This window comes from Triturus cristatus, chromosome 2_2 (genome assembly GCF_964204655.1).
Source record: "Triturus cristatus chromosome 2_2, aTriCri1.1, whole genome shotgun sequence".
Lineage (NCBI taxonomy): Eukaryota > Metazoa > Chordata > Amphibia > Caudata > Salamandridae > Triturus > Triturus cristatus.
This window is the reverse complement of record NC_140582.1, coordinates 480,677,930-480,705,415: the sequence shown is the minus strand read 5'-3', so window position 1 is coordinate 480,705,415 and position 27,486 is coordinate 480,677,930.

Sequence of the window (27,486 nt, the reverse complement as noted above, 5' to 3'; positions counted from 1 at the left end):
AGGTTTCACACATGTTATAGTTAGCTGGACATTTCACTCGTAAAAAACCAATGAAATTCCCCCGTTATAGTTACTTCAGATAACTATAACTCGCGCGCCCGCAATCCTCTGCTCATGACGTCACATATTACATCACTCATGACATGGTCAGTGACATCACTCTTGACATCACTGATGACATCATCCTTGTGATAGAGTGGCGGTCACGCGAGTTATAGTTATCTGAAGTAACTATAAATGGGGAATTTCATTGGTTTTTTACGAGTGAAATGTCCAGCTAACTATAACATGTGTGAAACCTATGGTTTTTTAAGTGAATTTGCAAGGTTTTTTAAATGCTAATTCGTAACTATAACGTGTGTGAAACCTATGGTTTTTTCAGTGAATTTGTACGGTTTTTTAAATGCTAAGTTATGTATTTATTATTTATTTATTTGTTCAGGTTTTTCACCGTGCGCGCATCGTGCGCGCTCTGTGGGCGCTCGGGGTGCGTCGCACACCGAGCGCCCACGGTTCGCAGTTCGTGCCATGCGCGCGCGTTGCACGCACCTCCCGATTTAAAAAAAAATTAAAAGTTGTTTTTTTCTCCCTAGGGGGTCCTTCTGTGACCCCCTGACCAAGGCTAGGGGGTCAGGAACTGTCCACTCTGCCCCCTTTTCTCGTTCTCCACCTTTGTTTTTGACCCCCTCAGACTGCGAGAGACAAAATGGCGGCCGACACTTCCTGGTTTCGACCGATTCGAATGTTTACCGACATCTAACAACCAATCAGAATTGCGCTCGCGCACGGCAGGGTGCGCGCACAGTGCGCGCACAGTGCGCGCGTATAGATATTAATATGCTTTTAAATGCTATTTGCTCAGGAAATACTGAACAGATTTACACCAGACCTGCAAAAGGCAATTCCTTGACCTTATGGCTACCTCTCTGCCAAATTTCACGTAATTCTGTTCAGCCGTTCGGGCTGTAGCTGCGACTAAAGGTCCTATGGAAAAATGCATGGGGAAAACGTGTTTTGGGACCCCCCCTTTTTCTCGGCCCCCGCTTGACGAATCACCCCGAGACTTTCAGGGTAGGAGCTGAACGGAGCGCCCCGTTTGTTTTGAAAATTTCGCGAGGATTCGTCAACCGGCGCCAAAGTTATTCAAAATAGAATTTTGAGATTTCCTATGGAAACTAGGTTGTAACTATAACTATCTACTGGCGACCGCCAGTAGATAATATATATATATATATATATATATATATAAATACACAAAGGTTGCCCTGTTGAGGAAGTCGCTCCTGAAGGGGTTACTGCACACAGCTACCGGCAGCAGCAACGTTCAAACAGCCCTCCAAATTTCGTATTGTGACTGCCAAACGCGTTTCAAGCTATGGATGCTCTTGTTCACTGGCCCTCTTCAAACAAACATGGAAAGTGGTATTAAAGTGGAAGATATATTTATTCAAATACATAGTCCAGCCCATGTGGGCGTCAGCAAAGCAGGGCATGCTGGTCTCTGTAGTAATGCCCGTAGCTGCTTAGACAAAGTTCCATCTAAAACCCGGTTGGGTGTCGCTGGCCAATTTGAAAAGTTCACATTTTAATATTAACCCCAGTGGGCACGAAAAGTAAAAAGGCTGCTTAAGGTCCTGCCAATATGAGCCCAGCAGCTAGGCCCCCTTCACTCCTGGCAGCGCTTATAATTGCAAACGCCACGGATCCGCAAGGCAGCGGCGGGACCTCCTCGCGGCTAGGCTTGCCGCTATATCCAAATACACAAAGGTTGCCCTGTTGAGGAAGTCGCTCCTGAAGGGGTTACTGCACACAGCTACCGGCAGCAGCAACGTTCAAACAGCCCTCCAAATTTCGTATTGTGACTGCCAAACGCGTTTCAAGCTATGGATGCTCTTGTTCACTGGCCCTCTTCAAACAAACATGGAAAGCGGTATTAAAGTGGAAGATATATTTATTCAAATACATAGTCCCGCCCATGTGGGCGTCAGCAAAGCAGGGCATGCTGGTCTCTGTAGTAATGCCCGTAGCTGCTTAGACAAAGTTCCATCTAAAACCCGGTTGGGTGTCGCTGGCCAATTTGAAAAGTTCACATTTTAATATTAACCCCAGTGGGCACGAAAAGTAAAAAGGCTGCTTAAGGTCCTGCCAATATGAGCCCAGCAGCTAGGCCCCCTTCACTCCTGGCAGCGCTTATAATTGCAAACGCCACGGATCCGCAAGGCAGCGGCGGGACCTCCTCGCGGCTAGGCTTGCCGCTATATCCAAATACACAAAGGTTGCCCTGTTGAGGAAGTCGCTCCTGAAGGGGTTACTGCACACAGCTACCGGCAGCAGCAACGTTCAAACAGCCCTCCAAATTTCGTATTGTGACTGCCAAACGCGTTTCAAGCTATGGATGCTCTTGTTCACTGGCCCTCTTCAAACAAACATGGAAAGCGGTATTAAAGTGGAAGATATATTTATTCAAATACATAGTCCCGCCCATGTGGGCGTCAGCAAAGCAGGGCATGCTGGTCTCTGTAGTAATGCCCGTAGCTGCTTAGACAAAGTTCCATCTAAAACCCGGTTGGGTGTCGCTGGCCAATTTGAAAAGTTCACATTTTAATATTAACCCCAGTGGGCACGAAAAGTGCTGACTGACACTGCTGCTGCCGGTGAGATCGTGTGCAGTAACCCCTTCGTGTGCGACCTCCTCACTGGGGCAACCTTTGTGTTTTCAAATTTTGCGGCCAGCCCGGTCGCAAGGAGGTCCCGCTGCCTGAGCCTGGTGGTTCCACGGTGCTTGAATACTATGAGCGCTAATTGGAGTGAAGGGGGCCTGATTGCCGGTAAATATTGGCAGGAGTGCAAGTGACTCTACAATTTTTTCAAGCCCACTGGGGTAATGACATTGTGAGAACTACTTCATCGGGGCTTGCGGTACCCAACCGGGTTTTAATTGGAATGGAGAGTCACGAGCAGCTATGGGTTAAGACTTCATCAACCATAATGCCTTGCTTGCTCACGCCCATGTGGGCGGGACTCCACATTTAAATAAAGTTATTCCTGCACATTTCCGCTGTCCCCGTCTGATGGTGTAGAGCTGGTGAACAAGGGCAGCAAATTGCCCGAAACGCGTCTGGCAGTCTCTTTTGGAAACTTTGAGGGCTGACTGACACTGCTGCTGCCGGTGAGATCGTGTGCAGTAACCCCTTCGTGTGCGACCTCCTCACTGGGGCAACCTTTGTGTTTTCAAATTTTGCGGCCAGCCTGGTCACGAGGAGGTCCCGCTGCCTGAGCCTGGTGGTTCCACGGTGCTTGAATACTATGAGCGCTAATTGGAGTGAAGGGGGCCTGATTGCCGGTAAATATTGGCAGGAGTGCAAGTGACTCTACAATTTTTTCAAGCCCACTGGGGTAATGACATTGTGAGAACTACTTCATCGGGGCTTGCGGTACCCAACCGGGTTTTCATTGGAATGGAGAGTCACGAGCAGCTATGGGTTAAGGCTTCATCAACCATAATGCCTTGCTTGCTCACGCCCATGTGGGCGGGACTCCACATTTAAATAAAGTTATTCCTGCACATTTCCGCTGTCCCCGTCTGATGGTGTAGAGCTGGTGAACAAGGGCAGCAAATTGCCCGAAACGCGTCTGGCAGTCTCTTTTGGAAACTTTGAGGGCTGACTGACACTGCTGCTGCCGGTGAGATCGTGTGCAGTAACCCCTTCGTGTGCGACCTCCTCACTGGGGCAACCTTTGTGTTTTCAAATTTTGCGGCCAGCCCGGTCGCGAGGAGGTCCCGCTGCCTGAGCCTGGTGGTTCCACGGTGCTTGAATACTATGAGCGCTAATTGGAGTGAAGGGGGCCTGATTGCCGGTAAATATTGGCAGGAGTGCAAGTGACTCTACAATTTTTTCAAGCCCACTGGGGTAATGACATTGTGAGAACTACTTCATCGGGGCTTGCGGTACCCAACCGGGTTTTCATTGGAATGGAGAGTCACGAGCAGCTATGGGTTAAGACTTCATCAACCATAATGCCTTGCTTGCTCACGCCCATGTGGGCGGGACTCCACATTTAAATAAAGTTATTCCTGCACATTTCCGCTGTCCCCGTCTGATGGTGTAGAGCTGGTGAACAAGGGCAGCAAATTGCCCGAAACGCGTCTGGCAGTCTCTTTTGGAAACTTTGAGGGCTGACTGACACTGCTGCTGCCGGTGAGATCGTGTGCAGTAACCCCTTCGTGTGCGACCTCCTCACTGGGGCAACCTTTGTGTTTTCATATATATATATATATATATATCCAACATAGCAGGTCGGCCCCAAAGGAAAGAATCCACAGGAAGATGAGTAGCACGCTGAATTTATTGACAGCTTGCAACTAGGTACACACAGGTAACAGGCATCTTAGTTCATTTAGCCAGACGCGTTTCAGGAGTTTTCATCTCCCTTCTTCAGTGGCGTTGTTCAAGAAAAATGTGAGCACAGTTCTTAGCGCACTGCGAGTAATTAAAGTCACCTGCCACAGTGGGCGTGGCCCTGTACGTGGCCTTCTGGGAATTGTAGTGCGCTTTAGTGTTTCCCATGTGGGCTGCCAAACATTTTTCAAAGTTAAAACAAAAGTCAAACCCAAGTGGGGAAAGATGTCGTCCTGGCTGCAACCTCACACGCTTTCCAGGTGTCAATTCGTGCATCAAGCTCGCTCCATCCTGCATATGGCGCAGAAACTTGCCTCCCTTCCATCACACAGGTAACAGGCATCTTAGTTCATTTAAGCGAGCTTGATGCACGAATTGACATCTGGAAAGCGTGTGAGGTTGCAGCCAGGACGACATCTTTCCCCACTTGGGTTTGACTTTTGTTTTAACTTTGAAAAATGTTTGGCAGCCCACATGGGAAACACTAAAGCGCACTACAATTCCCAGAAGGCCACGTACAGGGCCACGCCCACTGTGGCAGGTGACTTTAATTACTCGCAGTGCGCTAAGAACTGTGCTCACATTTTTCTTGAACAACGCCACTGAAGAAGGGAGATGAAAACTCCTGAAACGCGTCTGGCTAAATGAACTAAGATGCCTGTTACCTGTGTGTACCTACTTGCAAGCTGTCAATAAATTCAGCGTGCTACTCATCTTCCTGTGGATTCTTTCCTTTGGGGCCGACCTGCTATGTTGGATATATACGGCTGTTGCCCAGCCGTGGAAAGAAGCCCACCGCGTGCGGGTCCGTGCCGGCGCCTTAACGGAGCTAGCAGTGATGGAAGGAAGGCAAGTTTCTGCGCCATATGCAGGATGGAGCGAGCTTGATGCACGAATTGACACCTGGAAAGCGTGTGAGGTTGCAGCCAGGACGACATCTTTCCCCACTTGGGTTTGACTTTTGTTTTAACTTTGAAAAATGTTTGGCAGCCCACATGGGAAACACTAAAGCGCACTACAATTCCCAGAAGGCCACGTACAGGGCCACGCCCACTGTGGCAGGTGACTTTAATTACTCGCAGTGCGCTAAGAACAGTGCTCACATTTTTCTTGAACAACGCCACTGAAGAAGGGAGATGAAAACTCCTGAAACGCGTCTGGCTAAATGAACTAAGATGCCTGTTACCTGTGTGTACCTACTTGCAAGCTGTCAATAAATTCAGCGTGCTACTCATCTTCCTGTGGATTCTTTCCTTTGGGGCCGACCTGCTATGTTGGATATATACGGCTGTTGCCCAGCCGTGGAAAGAAGCCCACCGCGTGCGGGTCCGTGCCGGCGCCTTAACGGAGCTAGCAGTGATGGAAGGAAGGCAAGTTTCTGCGCCATATGCAGGATGGAGCGAGCTTGATGCACGAATTGACACCTGGAAAGCGTGTGAGGTTGCAGCCAGGACGACATCTTTCCCCACTTGGGTTTGAGTTTTGTTTTAACTTTGAAAAATGTTTGGCAGCCCACATGGGAAACACTAAAGCGCACTACAATTCCCAGAAGGCCACGTACAGGGCCACGCCCACTGTGGCAGGTGAATTTAATTACTCGCAGTGCGCTAAGAACTGTGCTCACATTTTTCTTGAACAACGCCACTGAAGAAGGGAGATGAAAACTCCTGAAACGCGTCTGGCTAAATGAACTAAGATGCCTGTTACCTGTGTGTACCTACTTGCAAGCTGTCAATAAATTCAGCGTGCTACTCATCTTCCTGTGGATTCTTTCCTTTGGGGCCGACCTGCTATGTTGGATATATACGGCTGTTGCCCAGCCGTGGAAAGAAGCCCACCGCGTGCGGGTCCGTGCCGGCCCCTTAACGGAGCTAGCAGTGATGGAAGGAAGGCAAGTTTCTGCGCCATATGCAGGATGGAGCGAGCTTGATGCACGAATTGACACCTGGAAAGCGTGTGAGGTTGCAGCCAGGACGACATCTTTCCCCACTTGGGTTTGATTTTTGTTTTAACTTTGAAAAATGTTTGGCAGCCCACATGGGAAACACTAAAGCGCACTACAATTCCCAGAAGGCCACGTACAGGGCCACGCCCACTGTGGCAGGTGACTTTAATTACTCGCAGTGCGCTAAGAACTGTGCTCACATTTTTCTTGAACAACGCCACTGAAGAAGGGAGATGAAAACTCCTGAAACGCGTCTGGCTAAATGAACTAAGATGCCTGTTACCTGTGTGTACCTAGTTGCAAGCTGTCAATAAATTCAGCGTGCTACTCATCTTCCTGTGGATTCTTTCCTTTGGGGCCGACCTGCTATGTTGGATATATATATATATATATATATATATATATATATATATATATATATATATATATATTCTGCTCCAAAGGTGAGTAACACTCGATCAGCAGCTTTGTTTATGATAGGCAGGGACGAGGATCCGCTTGTAGAAGCTGCTCCATAATGGAATTGCCTGACGCGTTTCGAAGCTCCATATGCTTCTCTTCAGAGACTTGAACGGAGACGGTGTGTGCAAACGCTGAACCCATTTCGCCATTTTCATATTGCACACCCACCAATGGGAAGCTTGAATGAGATTGTGGGAAATGTGGTCCGGATAGCACACAAATCTTGTCCTGAATGGACCCTGCAAGTGGGCTCGTCCTCAATCTTGTTTGCGGCTGCTGGTCCACATTGCCGACATGATAGTTACCATGTCGGGTGGCCCCCATAACATTACGGGGTGGTGCACACTCAGTCGCAGGACGGGCACGTATTACATTCTGCTCCAAAGGTTGTCCACCTGGCGAGTAGCACTCGATCAGCAGCTTTATTTATGATAGGAAGTGGACGAGGATCCGTTTGTAGAAGCCGCTTCGTAATAGAATTGCCTGATGCGTTTTGAAGCTCCATATGCTTCTCTTCAGAGGCTTGAACGGAGACGGTGTGCAAAGGCTGAACCCATTTCGCCATTTTCATATTGCACACCCACCAATGAGAAGCTCGAATGAGACTGTGGGTGTTAGGACTCCTAACTTTACTACTCCTAAACTGAGAAAAATCCTAACTTTAAGACTTTCGGTATTCACAGAAGGCATTTAGGAGTCCTAACGTTAGGAGTCCTAACTTTACTATTCCTAAACTGAGAAAAATCCTAACTTTAAGACTTTCGGCATTCACAGAAGGCATTTAGGAGTCTTAAAGTTAGGACTCCTAACTTCTGTGAATACCAAAATGAGTAAGTGCCTCTGTGAATACCAAAATGGTAGTAAGTTTAGGATTTTGTCTTAAGTTAGTTCTGTGAATTGGGCCCTGAATTACATGAGCCTTAGCCTAAATGACAGAGGGTGGATTCCAATAATGAACCAGAAAATGCCCCAAGAGGAAATTTATCCAAAGGAAGAATTATCAAGGTTTATAGAATCTTATTCATATTCATGATGTGCTGGGCATACCAGTAAAAACACAGGACATAGAGGGTATCTCTGCGCATTGCACTGTCTCTCCTACTGATGATCTCCCATAACATGTCGTTTTTAAAGATATAACTGTTAAAGAATTGAAGGATATTGATAGAGCCAATATTCCATGTTTTTTTAATAAGAAGTACCTGATTGAAGAATTTTCTGACAAATTTCCCAAGGTCCTAAAGGTCAACACAGTATTGTCATCCATGGCTTCTTCTTGCTTATAATCTGAAGAGTCAACACTTTCAGATGTTGTGTATAGGAAAGTGGAATCTACTCTAAAAAGATCATATGCAGCTTTGAACTTTGGCATGAGAGCTAGCATGTATGCTAATTATGCCACTCATGTACTTTCAGAAATTATATGACTGCTTTCAGAAAACTGGTGCCTCAACTCATAGTGTGGCCCAATTGGAACTCTTGTATCAGTTCTTATCTGAACTAAAATTTGACAACTTATGCGCTTCTTCATTAATTTGGGCAGCTATTGCAGGAAATAGGAGTCTATGGATGAAACCACAGAAGCTGGATGCAAACCAGAGGTCATGGATATAGAAACAACTTTTTGACAGCCCGAAGCTCTTTGTGGAGGAGTTCACAAAGATGGTTCAAAGGTCATCTATTGGAAATTACCCTTATTGCAGGGTCACCCCCAAACGTGTTTTACACATCTATTCTGGTGTATATATAAATATGGGTTGATTGTTGTTAGAAATGGGGGTCTCTAATTGGCAGAGGTGTGCACCTTTGTCCAAGTTAGTACATTTAGAGACATGGTGCATGGATTCTTCAAGGGTCAATCAAAAATAGAACCAGAATGAACACAGTATGTGGTTGCATGGTGGTCTGCACTCAACTAGTGATGGACACCAATTAATGTTGGTAAAGTAGAAATACAAGTTCAATCCTCACCGCTAACCATTATTGTAAGAAATGGGGTGTCTTTAATTGGCAGTGTTATGCACCTTTGTCCAAGTAGGGACCCTTTCTTCTAGTCATGATAAGGGGGATAGGCACTTTAAATGACCCCTGCTCATCCTGTTGGTAGCTTGGCACGAGCAGACAGGCTTATTCCAAAGACAATGTGGTAAGTATCTGTACTCAGAACACACAGTAACACAGTGAAAACACCTCAAATGGTCACCGCACCAGTTTAGAAAAATAAAGTATGTTTATCTAAACCAAACAAGGTCACATGGACGTCCAAACAACAGTACCTTGGAAAGTGAAGTCTATGGACGATGCACAGCGTTGTGGAGGTGAGGTATCTGTTCTGAGGTTCAGGCTAGTTCCCTGGTTGCCATTGGGGAGGCAAGGCATTGTGTCCATGCGGAGGCGAGGTGTCAAATCCAGGACTGGGGAAGTTAGGTGCCGTCCGCAGTGAGTTGTCAGTTCTTGTGAGGTGATGCAAAGTGGAAGTGTTCATGAAGTCACCCTCGTCTGTTAGCGGCTCTATGATAACGGGATGGAGGCGCTGGCAGTGACGGCGTCGGTGCGACATGGGCATCCGGAAGGGCCCTAACTGCAGTCATCAGCGGGCGTCGAAGAGTGGTGGAGCTGTGGTGCAGGTGGGCGGGGTGCGCTGTGCACTTCACGAGTGGTGCCCCCAACCTCGGTGCATGTTGTGGCATCTCTGGTGGTATCTCTGATGGTGTTGGAGTTATTTTCTTGCTGACTTGCATTGTAATACCCGCGTTGTAAAGGTATTGCAGGGTAAACACCGTAATGTAAACGATGTTTACCGTTGGAGACAGCATTTTGCAGAGGAGACACTGCCTAATCAGGTGCTAGTGAAACTCCTCCCACCACTCTAAATGCAGTCAAAGTTTTTTCAGCCCAGCTATGAGTCACAGGGAAAGGCAGGACACACCTCAACACCATCCCCCAGTGGCTGTCTACAGTGAATTTACATCCTCAGCCCCACTCCAAAACCAGACAGTCAATACACAAACCAGCAGAGGCACACAGAATGGTTAAACAAGAAAATGCCTACTTCCTAAAAGTGGCATTTTCTAACACAATTTAAAATACTCTTTATTAAAAGATGTGTTAATAAATTCTGAGTTCAGAGAGCCTAAGCTCTAACGGATCGTTGAGGAGTGTGCTGAGACCCCAGGGCAGGCAGTGGTGATTTGTGCCCATACCTGAAGGCGCTGCAGAGCCTGGAAGCTGGGAGACAGGTGTAAACTGGGAGCATAGGGGTAAACACAAGCAGCCCGATTCATTGCGGCCCGGGTGACTGCTGAACATTTCCAGAACACTGCAGCTCTAAAACTAGCGCCCAGCCACAACTTTACAGTGTGTACCCATCGTATCACAGCAAGCAGCACAGGCTAGCACTACAGGGGCGTGAGAATTCGTAAGGGGAAAGCCAACAGGCCATATGGAGAAACCCCTGCCAGGCTGCAGTGATTACCCAGCAAATACTTGTGTTACACCATTATCTACATTACTAATATCGGGCAATAGAGGTGGGCGTGGCTCTCATCAACCCAAGCTTCACACATTTTCATGGTAGGAGGCGCAAGATGGGGCAGCGATGCAGCCAGACCCTGAACAAGAGACACTGCAGAAACAGGCCGAAGTGGGCTCCCCCACTCTGCAGGATATAATGGCGGCCATCACCAGTGTGCGCACCTTCTTAGAGGGGCGCATGGATTCAGTATCCACAGACATCTCCCTACTAAGGGCAGACTTAATAGAATGGAGTCTCGAGTTAATGAAGTGGAGGATGCAGCCCACAGTCTGGTCACGGACACAAAAGGTCTCAGATTTGCAAACCATCAGTGAAATCTTAGCAGCGCAAGTGGATAACTACGAGGGCAGATCTAGTAGAAACAGCGTTAGAATCCTAGGGGTGCCAGAAAGAGCCGAGGGACCTGCTACAGACTTCTTTTGGAGGACCTAGTCAAGAACGTCTGCAGCCTTGGAATCTCTCCAACTATTTCTCTATTGAGCAGGCACATCGTGTACCGAGAGGCAGACCCAAACCAGGCGCGTACCCCAGTCCTATTCTGGCGTGAGTGTTCCTCTACAGAGACCGGGACATTATTCTCCAAACTAAAGGTGCAGAGACAGAGGTGAAGTTTTTTGGAGGTTAAAAAAGCCCTCAGAGAGAAGGAGTTGAAGTATGCAATGTTGTTTCCAGCCAAGCTGAGCATTGAGGAAGAGGGTAAAAGCTGTTTTTTCACCGAGCTGGGGGATGTCTGGGAGTAACTGGAGGGATGGCGGAGAGTAGGAGATCAGAATAACCCAGATAGACGAGGGCGGCGACTGGGGAAAACGCAGAAACGACAGGATCCTAGTCAAGAAGAGAGGAACCGCACCATTAATAAAGACAAGCTCACCAGCTAGCATAGCAAGATCTGCATTTCGTGGTTCGAAGGTCTCTGGGCCCAATAGACCCTGAGATGTCTACCAAGGCTAATGAAACATGTAAACTGCGTCATGATGTTCTGAATTTCAACAAGGACTGGGGTAGCTGCTGACATACCACAGACGAAGAGACGGCTGAGTATATCAGTAACTGCACTCACGTAGTCATTGTAGTAAACTGTCCAGTAAAAGTTGGGGGGCGGGTGGAGGGGAGATCTGGCACATGGCCCTTCTGTTACAGGGAAGGTTGGGTGACGGCACTCTAAAAAGTTAAGGAGGCGGGCATTTCTGAAACCGTCATGCAGGGAGGCAGGGGGTGGTATTTTTCTAGGGTGGATGTTTGTTGTAATTTATGTTATATTGTTCACTCGCAACAGCATTATAGTTCACTAATGACACTTCAGAGACCACATCTTTTACCGCAGATTAAAATATTGCATATGCAGCTTACGACACAAGCTAACTGAGTCCACATAATGGGCAGATTAACCTATTGCTTCTCGAGTAGGAATCAGACGAACAGCCACTGAAAATACACAGGTGACAGACATGCCCAGGATACAGGGGAAGGCAGAAACAACATTTCAAATACTCTCTTGGAACGTTAATGGCCTAGGGGACAAACTGAAAAGAGCTATAGTGCTTCAATACATTAAAAGGCAGGCTCCAAACGTGGTCCTGCTTCAGGAAACTCACCTTGTCAGGAATACCTGTGAGGCACTTAACAGATGAGGTTATAAGCTCATTGTTTACTCAGGGTTTACCTCAGGATCAAGGGGTGCAGGCATACTGATGCCTAAACAATTCCCCTTCACAATGTCAGACATTCATATGGATAAACAGGGCAGATTTGCAGGGGTGATCAGATCCTGGGAGGGTAGAAGGGTCAGTATCACGTCGGCCTATATACCCACTGCATTACATAATGTGACACTACCCGACATGAGTAAAATGATTCTCGATTTCCCCGAAGGGACACTGGTGATAGGAAAAGATTTCAATATGACCCTCAGTGATCAGCTGGATAGATTTCTGCCAAGAGCCACTCCACGCACCCGAAATACTATGGTTGAATGCATGACTGGCCTTGGCCTAGTAGACATGTGGCGTGAAACCCACCCCGAAACAAAGCAATTAACGTTCCACTCGGGGGCATATAATAGCCTGTCTTGAATTGAACACATCCTTACTGTAGCAGAGGACAAACAATACTTCACGGATGTCAAACACTTTGCTAGGGGGAGTTTGTTTGGACCACACACCACTATGGGCAAAATACAGTCTGGGTATGAAATCCATGCGTAGACCCATAATGATCAGTCCATGGTACCTCACAATTCCACATTTCAAAGTCAGCATCGTTAAGTCCACTGAATGATATTTTAAGGAAAATGTGGAGTTGGTTCAGTCTCCCCAGACTATCTGGGAAGCCTACAAGGCCGTCTTAAAGGGGCAGACACTCTCTCGCATGGTCAGACATAGGAAAGAAAAGAAGGCAAAACTAGATACTTTGGAGCGAGATGTGCTGGCTCTGGAGCAGCCCCCCACCTCCTTGGCAGACGAAGACGTAGAGTCTGCGAACTTGGAGACAAAGCAGGCAAATTACTCGCCTGGTTGGATAAACGGGAAAAGGCAGATAGATGGGTTATGATCATAGGGGAAGCGGAGGGGGAATGGCTGTGTGAACCTCAGGAAATTGCGGCCCACTGCATGCATCTCTACTCCCCGGAGGCGTCAGGCACAGCAGTGAAATCCAGAGAGTTATTAGTAGATATCCTGATTCAGACCCTGTAAAATGAGGACAGGAAATCTCTCTAAGACAATCTCACGAAGGAGGAAATAGTTGCAGCTGTAAACAGCATACAGTCCAGTAAGGCCATGGGGCCAAATGGTATCCCAATTGAGCTTCTCAAGTTAACCGCGACCAAGGTGGCACCTCACCTCCTTAATATGCATGAAGAGAGTAAACAGGTGGGTATACTACCCAGAGATCAAAGACTAGCATTGATTGTGGAAATACATAAGAAGGACAAGCCAGCGGAGGAGTGCTCCTCCTACAGGCCGATTTTCCTCCTCAATGCGGAGGTTAAAATCTGGCTAGGGTCCTTGCTCGGTGACTGATCCCAGTGGTGGCCAAACTTGTGCAATACTGCTCTCAACCTGAGGCAGTTGAATGGTGTCTTGGGCCGGAGGGACTCCATTCAAGAAGAAGCAACAATACTGTCAGTAGGCTCTCGTATGGCCTTCAACACTGTTGAATGGCCATACATGTTCGCAATCCTAGAGCGCATGGGACTGGGGGAAAAATGTATCGCCTGGCTTCAACTGCTATATGCTGAACCGTTGGCCCAAGTGGAAGTAAACGGGTGAAAATCAAACATTTTTACCTTAAATCGGGTAACAAGACAGGGTTGTCCGCTATCTCCGCTCCTTTGTGCTTTGATAATGGAGCCTTTAGCGAGTTGGATACGGGGACATCCAATTATCCGTGGGCTGGGATGGACAGCGGAACGCAAAGACAGAATTTCGCTCTATGAGGATGACATACTGCTGTATGTTGCGTCGCCACGATCCTCCATCGATAGGATACTTCAGATTTGTTCCAATTTTAGACGATACTCTGGCTATACTATTAACTGGTCCAAATCAGTGGTGTTCTTCTTACGGGGCCACGCTCCTGCCCTGCCGGCTGGCTGGCTGTGAAGCGAAAATTGTGACAGAGGGATTCATATATTTAGGTTTTTATTTCACTTCTAGGAAGGAATTTTTTTATGAACGTAATCTCCTCACTCCACTAGTCCGACTAAGGGGAGATGTGCAGCACTGGCATGCCCTGCCACTCTCCCTGTTGGGAAGAGCAACATTATTTAAAATGATAGCACGGCAGCGATTTCTCTATGCTCTACACAATACGCCCTATGAAATTCCTGAAGCTTACTTCAGATCAATAGACGGAGAGGTTAGAATCCTACTCTGGGATGGGAAACCACCCTGTGTTGCAGCCCACAATCTTACCAGAGGCTGGTACGATGGTGGAATCACATTTGTAAATATTTGTGCATAATATTGGGCAGCCCAATTAGTGGCCATGAAAAAAATGGGCAGATTGCGCACAGGGTGATCCGTTGTGTTGTATGGATGAGTGGTTGATGAGAGCCAGGGGGGTACAGAAAAGCATTATACACCAACCCAAAAAAGCAGAAACTCACGGGACCAACGACCCAAACGGTCATCATCTGGCACAGAGTTACAAAACATCTCTGGTGAGGGTACAAAGTGAGCTCGCCGCACCCCTCTGTTGGGCAGAGTGCCTGGGAAAGCTGGGCTGCTATCAGGGCTTCAATAAATGGGACACCCTTGGCATCTCAAGGGTGAATTATCCATGGGCAAGGGGGAAAATAATCCCATTTGCAGAACTAGAGAAAGAGAATGAGTTATCTGGGAGAGAAATCTTTAGATACTAACAAATACGACATGCCCTCAGGGGTGCGGTCCTTGATTGATTGATTGATGTGGGGCTTATATAGCGCAACTATCGCCCTATGGGCATCCTGGCGCTTTTGACTTAAAGACAGCATCAGAAGGTGACAGACGGAGAGTCAGGAAGAAAACCTGCCTAGATTAAGCTTTAGGATATAACCAGGTCTTAAGTCCCTTGCGAAATTCAAGTAGGGAGTTACACTGTCGCAGGTTCACAGGGAGCTTGTTCCACAAGCCGGATGCTACTATGCTGAAGGATCTTCCGCCTACCCTAGTGCGCTTAAATCTCGGAATCACCAGAAGACCAGCTGTAGAAGAGCGAAGTTGCCTGATTGGTAGGTAGCGAGCAAACTTATCCTGTAGAGGGGCTGGGCCCAGTCCATGTATTGCTCTGAAAGTTAGGCACAAGGACTTAAAAACGACCCTTTCCCCCACAGGGAGCCAATGTAAGTCCCTTAGTGCTCTGGCCGACGAGGAACAGCGTCGCCTATCAAGCACTAGCTTGGCTGCGGCTGACTGAATCCTCAGCAATCCTTGGAGGATATACTGCGGAGCCCCCAGATAAAGGGAGTTGCAGTAGTCAAGTCTGCTTAATACCGTGCTGCGTACCACTGTAGCTCGCGACTCCCTGGGGAGCAGAGGAAGAATACTCCGAAGTAGCCGCAGCAAGGCAAAGCAGACATTGGCAGTCTTGCTTGCCTGGGACACCATCTGGAGGTCGTCATCGATGATCACCCCAAGGTTGCGAACCTTCCTGACTGGTATGAGGGGTCCTTCCTCCGGTGTGAGACGGAAATCGGGAGGGAGGTATTTGGGGATCCTAAATGGCGAGCAGAAGACCACCTCAGTTTTACCGCTATTAAACTGAAGAGAGTTCCTTCTGAGCCAATTCGTAGTCTGGTTCATGCACTGATGGAAGCGGTCCATGGATAGTGCATCATCCCCTTCTAAAGAGAAGGCCAGTTGCGTATTGTCAGCGTAGTTCACCAAGCTGACTCCGAAAGATTTAATTAACGGGAACAGGGGCCGCAGGTAGATATTAAAAAGGATGGGACTAATTGCGGACCCCTGTGGCACCCCGTACGCAACTGGAGAACTGCTAGAGGAGAACGGTGGCAGGGTAACAACCTGCTGTCTGTCTTCTAGGTAAGAATGAAACCATTGCAGCGCTCTACCCTTTACACCTATCTGCCTCAGCCTCTCTAACAGGAATGGGTGGCTCACCGTATCGAATGCTGCCGACATATCAAGAAGCACCAGGATCATAGCATTCCCGTTGTCGGCACGCATTCGAAGGTGGTCCAGCATGGTGGTTAACGCTGTTTCAGTTCCGTGGCCAGGACGGAAACCGAACTGGTCCCTGTCTAGCAGAGAGTTCTCCTCCAGAAACTGAGACAGAGTCTTACTTACAGACTTTTCCAGTATTTTCACCGGGTAAGGCAAAAGAGAAATGGGCCTGAAGTTAGCTGGCACCAGAGGGACCAGGTTCGGCTTTTTTATCAGTGGGGTTACCACTGCTAATTTCCAACAGCCTGGAACAGATCCAGCCATCAGAGATTGATTGCAGATCATCCTTAACCAGGGGAAAGTGTTACGTCCGTGAAGCTTCCATATCTTATGGGGAAGAGGATCTAAGGGAGAACCAGACAACACACTTACCAGAGGCCACACCATTGGAAGACAGGCTGCTGCCTGAATATATGCACTGCAAGGCCATATCCCTGTCCTACAAAAAAATTACTAACAACCTACCAGCTTCTTGGTCTTCGGGACTGCTGGCAAGCTGATATCAGGAACCTAGAGGAAGAGGACTAGCGGGATGCTCTGGCGTCACCTCATGAAGTCGCAATATCATCAAGACTACAAATTGTCCAATTAAAAATACTCCATAGATCATACAGTACATGCACCATGCTGGTCAAAATGGGCAAGAATGTAGAGGCCGGGTGCAGAAGGCTCTGTAGGGGTATTAGCACTTTCTACCATATTATCTGGGAATGTCCGATGATTAAACTATACTGGGAAGCAATAATCACCTGTATGAAAGACACTAGTGGTGGGGTTATTCGATTGTCCCCTGAACTCTGCCTGTTGAATATATGGGAAGCAACCAACATGAATCGAGCTGAACAGCTCTGGGCTACTATGGGTCTCATGAACTCAAAACGTAATATTGCTCAGAGGAGGGGAGGAGTGGAATCATCGACCTTAGTTAAATGGAAGACAGACATGGACTGGTGCATGATTGCAGAAGTGGAGGTCTACAAAAACAGATGACGCCCCTGGAAGTGGGACTGGGTTTGGGGGAAATGGAACATGCACAAAGGCAATATATGCAACCCCCCCTCACCTGTGGTAATAATATAGGTGGGGCAAGGAACAATATGGAGTTCCACTATGAGGAAACATGATGTTGTCTTAACGTCTAAGTTCACAAGGAGTCCTTGTAGCTGTAATCAATTGCTATATTTTAATTTGTGTTGGTCAAGTATTGCTGCTGTACTGTTTGTTTGTATAATCAATAAAAAGATGTTTAAAAGAGAAAACAAAATACAGGTGGTAGAGGCAAAAATTCAAGGGAAACCACGCCAAGGATGCCAAGGCTAACAATTTTTAACTCAATATAGTATACGCTATCCCCTTTAGGTCCATTTATGTGATAGTGATTGTGATCCTTATTCCTGCTTCCCTCTAACCATCATTTCAAAGTTAATTAAATATAAGTATTCCTTCACACCAAACATAATGAAATGCTAATGCTTGACTTGCACCGAATCAAATATGTGAAGAAATGTGATATGTGACTTAACGTGGCTTAACGCTGCCTTGTATATATGGCAGCCTTTCACGCTGTAATTAGCGTGAAAGGGGAGGGCATTGGGTGTTGCTGTGGGCGTTCCACCGCAACGCCCATTCATTTTGACGAGGCCCATTATATAAAAGGTCTCCCTTCCTGCACATAAACAATCATTTATGGCGTTTTGAAACTTCCATGTGTGCTGGGTAATGCAGCACTAACAGAAGTTGCAAAATGTCATTTTTTATTGATTGTTTATGTGTAGGAAGGGAGATCTTCCTGCACATAAACAAACAATGGCCTTTTGCTGTTTCTATGTATGCTGCAAAGATGGAAACTGAAAAATGAAGCAAGCTTGTTTAAGCCTAGGTTTTCCCTGGTCTTAATTTTGGCGCTGCCTCCTATTTACGCAACCCTTGTAAATAGGGGGCAGCGTCAAAACCAATGAGTGTTGCGGTGGATCACCCACCGCAACACCCATTACCCTCACCTTTCATGCTAAGTGCAGTGTGAAAGAGTGCCTTATTTACAAGGCAGTGTTAAGCCACATTAAGTGGCTTACGCTGCCTTGTAAATAAGGCGAATCCGCTATCGCCACCACAATGTCACTAAAATTTACTTCGTGTTGGCGATAGCGGCTTGTGAATATGCCCCCCAGGTTTTACCTTGGTGAAACGAAATGAAATGTTTATTTTCTCCTCGTTTTTGCTGTTTCGATGTGTGCTGCATTGAGCAGCACACCTAGAAGTTACAAAACGCTATTTAAAGATTGTTTATGTGCACTATGGTGCAAGGGTGCCTGTGCTGGCACTAGGCAGCTAAAGTTAGCGCCAGCGCAGGGGGAAATGCAGGGCTGCACCATAATCTTGTAAATATGGTGCAGCCCTGCGTTTGTAAAGTGACAGAGTGTGTCTAGCCTTCTTGGCTTAACGAACGCTTCGCTACATTACTAGTAAAAATGCCCCTGTATGTTTTTAGCACGTGGGCTGCCATCTTTATTCTCTGTTTTTTTTCTATCTATGATATCATTATTCTACATAGATTGTCTTTTCACCAAACTGTCGCAGGGGAGTAAAAACTACAGGTTTCAAAACGTTCTAGGGAACACTTAGATAATCTGTCTAAAAAGAATGTGCTCTCCAACACTTTCTAATAACGGCACCTTTATATGGAACAGCTATAGAAGGGCAACACGTGGGACGTGATGAAAACACATCAGGAATCCATCAAGAGTTCTGATGCCACAATCAACAACAGATGAGTTCATAATGAGTGGGCCCTTAAAGTGCTACCAGGACCCCTCGTGCGTTCCCTTTCTTTGTGTAATTGGACCCGCGACATAGCAGCTACTTTTTTCTACCTTGTTTTTGCATACGTTAAACCAACCACACCAAAATCAAATTAGATTTGTCTTCTCGAGTTGTTCTCTCAAAGGCGCTTCAGAATGTAAACAAACCGTGGTCCCGCCTCTTGCAGGCGCGAGATGACAGAGGAGACACAGGTCAGTGTTATACTAGACTCACCTCCGCTCCAGCCGAGCAAGGCACACATTTCAGTCACATTAGCGCCCAATTGCGAATGGATTGTTCAATTTTAGATCCTCTTCAGACAAACAACCTTTTGGTATTAATACTGAAGAAATACTCATTGACAGGCCCTGACACAGCAGTGGCCTAGAAGCAGACTAAGTAAGAAAATACATTTAATATGTCTTACAAATGCCACTATAAATCCTAAAGTATATAGTAGTCGTATGTAGTATAATTTCCAACTAGAAATGTGAAATTGCTTTGCAGTCTTTTGCGACGCTTATTAACGTACCCTACCTCTATCTTGAAGACCTATCCTTCCATTATCCTTTCATTGTCCTTCCATTATCCTACTGTTCAACCCCAGAACTCACATCCCCCTCCCCTTCGGAACTCAAGATATCTGTACGCCCTTGTCATTCCTGGTCCTATTCAAATGATCCTGTTTGCTCCAGTAGTGTTGGTGTGGGTCATCTTCCTTCAACTTAACATTATTATTCTAATTTATCATTTTTTTCTAAATCGGATAAAACTTTGCTACGTGAAACGCTATGCCTAACTGTGATAAAGGTAAACATACTTTCTGTCTTTTCAGGTAAAAGGCTATGAGCTATAGCCTCTCTGACGCATCTATCCCCAATGCTAGATGGTTTAACACATTACTAGTGGCATTTCTCTTGCACAGTTTATCTGTCTTATTGAAGATTCCTAAACGTGAAATCCACTGGGTACAGTTATATCAAAAGACCACTTGTTAGTACTGTATGAAGATATTCATGCAAAAGGCACTGACTAATCTACAAACCAGTGTTCTTGTTGTTGTTCCCCAGAGAGAAATGTTTTCTCGCTTGAAAAGGCATTTTTGCTTTCAACCTACCCAAAGCCATTTCAGGGTCAGAGGGAGAGAAAGAGGAACGGCTGCTGTTGTATTTGGGGTTGCACCGTCCCTGAAAGCCACCTTGAATGATCGCATACAGTTAACAGAGACTGTGGACATGGACAGGTTTTACTTATTAGGGAAGGGGGTTAACTTCCCTGGGGAATGGGGGTTTGAGAACATAATAATTTAGCATTGTGCATGCAATCCTTCTATTTTGCCCACACACTGGGACACATAAAAGGTTCCACCGACTCAGTGCCCCATTTTTTATTTTTTATTAGATTGCAATTACTTTTATTTCATAAAGAGATCTGATATGTGCAGGAAAGGAACCTATATAAACCTCACTCATGGTCCCAGGGTCCATCTTGTTTTGGGCCATTGCCTGACCTGCAAGGCATGTTCACGTGGAATGCCCGATAACTTACCCGTAATCTTCAATACACTTAGTACTACTCGTCCTTGTCACAGTCATTACGTTATGTGGGTGATTCCACCCGCTGGACAGACAAAACGCAGTAGATTTATAAGTAAGCTGTACCCACCCTCCTGGGTACAATATAAGGGGTAGGATACCCAGAAACCTCATGTTATAACCAAACAAAGTCAAAGGCTCGGAGGGAGGGCTGGGGTATTTGTAAAGACTATGGCAAGGACATGTAGTACTAAGAGTAATTAAGGTTACTGGTAAGTAATCAGGGCATTATCTCTATGTTTTCATCCTCATCCCAATCATTACACTATGAGATATAACACACATTATAAGCCATTGGCAATAATACACAGTAGTTGCCAAAGTATGCACATCAAATGATTTTAATGCAAACTGAACCTGTGAATACACTACTTAGCAAGACAAAAAAAACTGATTACTCAGGAACCGAATAGTAGACCCCTACACCAAACTTCCTATTACAGGCAAGCACAATATTCAGTCTGTGATGTTCAAAAAATGCATAGTCTGAAGACCTGGTAGCCACCCTACAACTCTCTTGGATAGATGCTCCATGGAACTCTCCCCAGAAGCATCATCTTCCCTGAATAAAGTCACTTCCAGAAGAGCCCTGATGAGCCCGTAGAATAGTATCATTTAACATCTACTTAAAGTAGTCTTCTATTTTCCTGAACACATGTGACCTGTTGAGATAAATGGAAAGAACTTGTTAAACATACAAAGTAAGTGTGAAGTGACTGCTCTTCCCCTGAGGATGGAGAAGGGGGAAATTAGGAAGTATACCCTTTAGTGAGTTGTGAAATGAAGAGTTAACTTTAGGAAGAAAAGAATAGGGATCTGTTCAGAATATAACACCATCATCAAATGATCCTAAAAAAGGAGGACAACAGAGTATAGCCGATAGTTCCCCAGTTCTTCATGCTGTGGTGATATCCACCAGAAAAAGAACATTGTATGAAAGAAATTAAGGCCCCTTCCTCTAAAGGTTCAGAAGGAGGGGATTGTAAAGACTTAACAACTTTAAGCAGATCCCAAGAAGCAGAAAATTGACTATAGGCCTTGAAATAAAAACGCTCTTAAAAACCTTGTTAAGCAAAGTATAAATTTCCTTTTGAGACTCAGAAAACTCCCTGAAGGCTTTATTAGAGAACCAGTGAGTATTTAATGTAGAGTGTAAGATTAAGTTGAAATCCCTCCACCAAAAATTGTAGTACCACAGAGAATGGACAGGAAGAGGCCAAGAGATCATGCTGGGAACACCATTTTTGAAAAGTCACCCAGTGTCTAGAATAAGTTTTTTAAGTTGAAGGTCTTCCTGAATTCTGAATGGTTTCGAACAAGAAAGACGGGAGTCCCTTATTTGAAAGGTTCATCCTTTCAACCTCTAAGCCGAAAGAACAAGGAATAGAGACGGAAGACAAGGAGTACTGAACAGAGACAGGGCTGAGGAAGGAACCTACGGAGAGCATGTAGCCAGTCTTTTCTGAATTGGTAACCAAAAGCATTGTGGTAAAAATCTTTGTCAAACTCTTCATGAGCAGTGGACATGGTGGGAAAGTATAGAGTAGTTTTTAGGGCCAGTCCACTAGCCGAGTTTCCGTTCACCATTCTTCCCTTTCCTGAAAACTCAAGCAGAACCTCTGAACCCTTGTGTTGTACCTTGATGCGTATAGAGTAGGAACTGAGATCTGAATCTCCTGTAGATCTGATTGAATATCAAGGACAATGACAGGTGCATTAATGAAGAAAGACGTCTGCTCAGAAGGTCTGCCTGGATGTTGTCTATCCCTTGATATGAGTCACTGGCAGACTCAGAAAATTGGCAGACCAATTGATGTTGCCACTTGATTCAAAGTCCTTGATTTGGTGCCTCCTTGATGAGTTATGTATGCAATGGAGACATTGTTGTCCGATCTCACCAAGACATCTTTCTTCAGGAAGAGATCCTTGAAATTAGGAGAGCCCTGTAGATTGCCATGAATTCCCTTCAGTTTCACGACTTTTTCTGCTCCAACAATGACCATCTCTGCTGATATGACTGACTGAGGCCGGCAGCTCCAATCTGACTAGCATCTGTTGTTATTACCAGAGGTTGCTGAGGGCACATGGTTGAAGCAGAAAAAGTTGTTGAAAACTCTGTGTTGGATTTCTGCACTTGCATGCCTTTGCAAAGATTGTTTGTATTAAACTACCATTCCAGCTCCTGCTTGATCTGATTGGTGAGAGGAACTGACTGGCAGAAGCTGCTCCTTCAGTATGGCGGAGAAGCGTCACCCCCCCCCCACCCTTATAAGTAGAAATATAAAATGATAATAAAATAAGCTTATTATCATTTTATTTTTCAACTTGTACATGTTGCGTCCTGGGGGCAGGGCCATCGCGGGGCAGTTAGGAAAAGGAGTGGTAGGCAGCACTGCTATCATTGCACATATGGTTTTGGCTGGACGTTCCAGGCCATCCAAACCCACATGCGCACTGATCTGTCTCCAACCCAGCCGTGCTGCTGGGTTAGAGACAGCAAAGCACAGGCTCCCAGTCTCTCAGGGAGTGCAAAGTCCCAGCACTCAGGCCAATCCTGATGCTGCTTTCTAACATGAAAGCAGCAGCAGGATTGGCCGCAGGGGGGGCTGGGAGCCTGTGCTGCAGCGAGAATAGGACATGGAGAAGAGCTTCGGGCGGCAGGCAAAAGGTAAGTTCATTTTCTTCTTTTTAAATGTTTGATATCCTTTTCCACGCCTTCCCCCCAAGCTCTCCATCGTCCGTCATTCCTCGTCCCCCCAGCCCTCACTGCGCCTGCACAGCAGCCCCTACTGCCACTGGTCCAACGATGTAGATCAGATCAAGGTGGGTGACAACTAGAGGCATAATTTTTGTGATATTGATTTTATGCCAAAGGGAAGTACTGAGAACTGACAATGGTGACTCCCTACTGTAAATGTTATGAATCTCCAGTCCTTTATTGCTACAGGGATACGGAGATAAGCATCCATGAAATCTTAATGGTCCCTGAAGATTTCAGAAGAGTCAGAAAGTCTATCTGATAACCCGTTTCGAGGATCCACTAGACTGATGTGATTATCTTGCATTCGGAGAAAGACACCTTCATTCGACCGCCTACTTGTAATGGAGCATAACTCCTGCCATAATCAGGTAGTCTGCGGTTTGAAACTTGTGTCCTTTTTCTGCTTCCTGAGGAAGGTTTGCCCTAGAATCTGTAACAATGGTCAGAGGATTGCCTTCTCGAAGGTTGCCTAAAGACTCCCATCTAGAAGACTTAGAAGGCTTAGAAGACTTTGGCACAAGAAGATTTTGTCGCCTATTTCTTTAGTTAGGAAGAATGGTTCCTCTTCTTGAAAAGACGATGCAGCTCATCCTCCAACACTGCTCAAAACAATATGTAACCCTCTAATTACATTTTAAGCAGAGTGGTCCTCTGAGCTGTGTCAGTGTTTTAATCTTTTACGTATGAATTTCCTATGGCAGAGATAGATGCTCTACTGGCAAAAGCCGAGGATCTGACTGCATCAAAAGGGATCTTAGGCAAAAATTCTATCAGGTGTTCAATTGATTCTAACAAGTGAAGACAGTCTTTATCTTCTTGGATCATCTGGAACACCAATGTAAGTCTGTGCACGAAGATTGACCAATAAACTCCAGCTCTCAATGCAATCTGGGATCCTGTAAATATTTTTTTGAGGAATCCTCCTTTTTGTTTGTGGTTTCCTTTAGAATATTCTCTTCTGCAAAGGATGAACGACCCATCAAACTGGCCACCACTTAATCAACCTGGATCATTAAGTGTATGCTATATAAAGTGCAAATGTGCATTTTTTGAGGTTTGGGCTCTAATTACATTATATATGAATTGACAAAATTCATGTAAGTGATTGCACAGACTCCTCATTTCAGCATTGGCTTGGGTTATAACTAAAGGTCACTGTCAAAACATCCTTTTTTGGTTGCATTTATATACCGGGGTATGTGTGTGAGTGTGAGTGGGAGTGGGAGAGTGAGAGTGTGAGTGTGAGTGTGAGTGTGTGTGTGTGTGTGTGTGTGTGTTTTTATATCCTGAAGTTAGGCCCATGTTATGAAGCAGCGTATTTCTTACATTGTCCTATTTTTCAGCAGTAACCTTTTGAACATACTTGCATGCTAAACAATGTTGGATTAGTTTCCCTGAAACTAAACTTCTTTACACATCTAGCTTCGCTCAACATTATCACAATGCTTTGAACATCATGTACAAGGTCTCATTTCGCACTATGTACAAATGTCATCTTTATCTTCATCCACGGGGCGACAGGGCTATATACGTATCCATATCATCCCAAATCTGTACGCACATCGCAAGGCTGCTTTCTATTATAAAAGATGAGCATCCGATTGATTAGCAGAGGAGGCACTCCAGCTGACACCACACGTCCATGCAGCCTGAGAATCTACCATGCATCGATCGTGAGGAGTGTCCAGTTCGTGACCAAGACTGGGTCCTTCATTCTTTCCCACCAGGTAATGGGGGGATTCTTGGCTCAACACCTACACACTCTAGGTGCACTTAGATTAGGGTTTGCACAGTAGGAGTCTGCTTGATAACTGCTTTGTTCGAAATGCCTGCATTTATACATTGTTTTAGCGCAATGGTAGAACTATATCTAATATTCACGCTTTTGGTGCTTGTAATCACTTTTAGCTTCTTCTGTCTATTAATCTTTGCAGCACATGCATTCTGTACAAGAATAACGTTGGTTCAATAAATATATTGAAAACGTCCCACTGTGTATTCACTGTATACTTCTCTGAGAATCAGAGAGCACAAGTGACTGAGCAAATGCTCTGTTCTGTTTCCACGATCCCTGAGGGGTCGGATTTGTCATGTACAGTAGTTGCTAGAAACCATTTGCTCCCTGGTAGGTTGGGGGAGGATTCACGGTGGTACTGTCAGCTAGCTGTTTCACAGGCCAACACATCCTGCGGGGTGTCCGGAATCAGTCTTGACACCAAGCCCCTAGTTTATGTTGTCAAAAAAATGCCCAGATCCTACAGATTAGTAGGAAGTACACGAAAGTGTGAGTGTATGCCCAATGAGACTATCCAGACTAAACCTGGAGATGAGGAATTCCCTGATTTTTTCCTTTCATTTTAGTTGCTCTGAGGTTCATCTAACTATATCCATTAAGGCGCTGACTGGCATGATGGCCTTCGATTGTGTGGGCTATATGGGCTAGTAGAAACATGTATGCATTAAAAAAGAATTGCTAGTACTCAATTCTCTGCACTCATCTTGCTGCTGGTGTTTGATGACAGAATTTCCATACAGCAATACATGTCAACTAGAAAAGTGGTGTCAGTTCAATATGTCACTTGGTATGGCGAAGATGCTAAAACATTCCTGTGTGAGCGATCACCATGCAGTCCTGTTAGCCCAAAAAAGTTATAAATAAGATTATATCTCCTGCTTTCCACACAGAATAAAGTACTATTAATATGATGAATCCACCACCTCCATACCATAATCATAAGAATTGTGACTACAGGAATTTTATTTATTTATTTGAAAGATTTTCTAAAGCGGGAACATGACCCGTCAGGGTATCAGAGTGCTGTACACAAAGCATGCAAGATGATCGGGGAAAGCTACTTGAACAGGTTTTAGCCATACCCATAATAGGAGCAGAAGGGAGACCAACAGGAACCATAATTATGCAGTCAACTCTTTGGTCCCTTCTTCATGCTGTCTATTCCTCATATCTGCATTGCATGTTCCCCATGGTGTCACTCCTTCGGTTCCCTTTGAAGCAGATGATGCCCAAATTGCTGCAACATAGACAAAGTCAAGAACACCATCAGAGTCCTGTTGTAGCGTGGACCAATCAACATTCGCTGTTATGTTGGAGGGAGATTATATAGATAAGCTAGGGGGCAGCAGAAAATGAAAACTAACGACAGCAAGCATTTGGTAAAAATGTTTGCCTACATAGCCATCATTCTAAGTCTCAGGCAGTTAGCATCTTGGCGGAGTTCTAGCAGAAGAGAATTCCACAGTGAGGTATCAAGTAGAGAAAAGCTTCTGCCAGATCACCTCTGTTTACAGAAACAAGGAACAGAGAGATATGCAGCAGCTTGAGAACTCCGGATACGTGAAGGGGCATACCTATGACGGCTAGATGCAACAAAGGCTGAGACAGTTTATTAAGTGCTTTGAAGGTATCCTACACTGAACTCTTTGTTTGACTTGTTGCCAATTAAACTTCTTCATGGTGGGAGTTGCATGAGTGTGTCTAGGAAGTTTGAGAATCATTTGAGATGCATTGTTCTGAATCACTTGGAGTTCATGAAGCAGATTCTTTGATGTGCCCAGTTAAACCAAATTGGCGTAATCAAGGCTGGCTAGGATGATTGCGGTAATAGCTAACTTCAGTGCTTCAGAAGAGAGGATAGGAACTAGCTTCCTGAGGCTCTGAAGAAGACCAACGCATCTATACAAGACCACATTGATGTGGGAAGTCTGAGAAAGCTGGGAATCTATCCCCACTCCCAGGCTTTTAGGTGATGACGTAAGGGTGGGATCTAGGTCCAGCTCTGTTGTCCAATAGGAACTGGGTCATGGAATGCTGCTTTTATTGACAATAACCAGTTCTGTTTTATATGGATTTAGTTTTAAAGGGTATCCATGACACGATAAGCCTCATGATGGTCTGAAACTTCCGGAGAGAGCTGGAGGTGCCCCTTAATTGAAAAGGAAGTTGTGAATCATCAGAGAGAGGTCCTTAATGAGGGGTTGAATGTTAAGGTTAAACAGAGCAGGGGACAAAGAAGAACCCTTGAGAATGCTGCCTTGAGGATGTGGAAGGAGGTAAGCCATTCTAGAACTACATTGTACAACGGGGAGGGTTACGTAATCAGCAAAGTAGAAGAACCAATGCTGAAATGTGAGCTGCCTTCAAAGTATTTAATTTCCCTATTTTAAATAGTGTCCATTGTACATCTCTAGTGTATCGATATATTGTAGTATTTTTAACCATATCACATAAAAGTACGCTTTCCCTTTCACTACTTGGCCCCGTCCATAGATAGAGTGTTAGACAGGTTAAGGAACTGCCCCCCT